Source organism: Morone saxatilis, unplaced genomic scaffold (genome assembly GCF_004916995.1).
Source record: "Morone saxatilis isolate NCDOM2014 unplaced genomic scaffold, NCSU_SB_2.0 Contig4, whole genome shotgun sequence".
Classification (NCBI taxonomy): Eukaryota; Metazoa; Chordata; class Actinopteri; family Moronidae; genus Morone; species Morone saxatilis.
Genome location: NW_023339984.1, coordinates 18,367,159 through 18,367,425, shown reverse-complemented (window position 1 = coordinate 18,367,425; position 267 = coordinate 18,367,159).

Genomic DNA, 267 nt, shown 5'->3' with positions numbered 1-267 from the left:
AAGTTGGTTCGTTGTTGTTGGAAACAGGAAGTGAGCGGATGTTTTAGATTTTAAATCTTAGTTTGAGTTCTTCCAGTTTCTTTAGCTGCTTTATAGTTTGTATCAGTCCCTCCAATCACAGATCAATACCAGTTTGATTATTGCTTCTCTTTCCAGTGTTTACTGGTCATAAACTCCCAGTTTGTACGTTATTATTCATCCTTATTAGTTCCTGAGTTAACTTCAGGAAGAGTTAGAGCTGTAGCTATAATAATGTGTGTGTGTGTG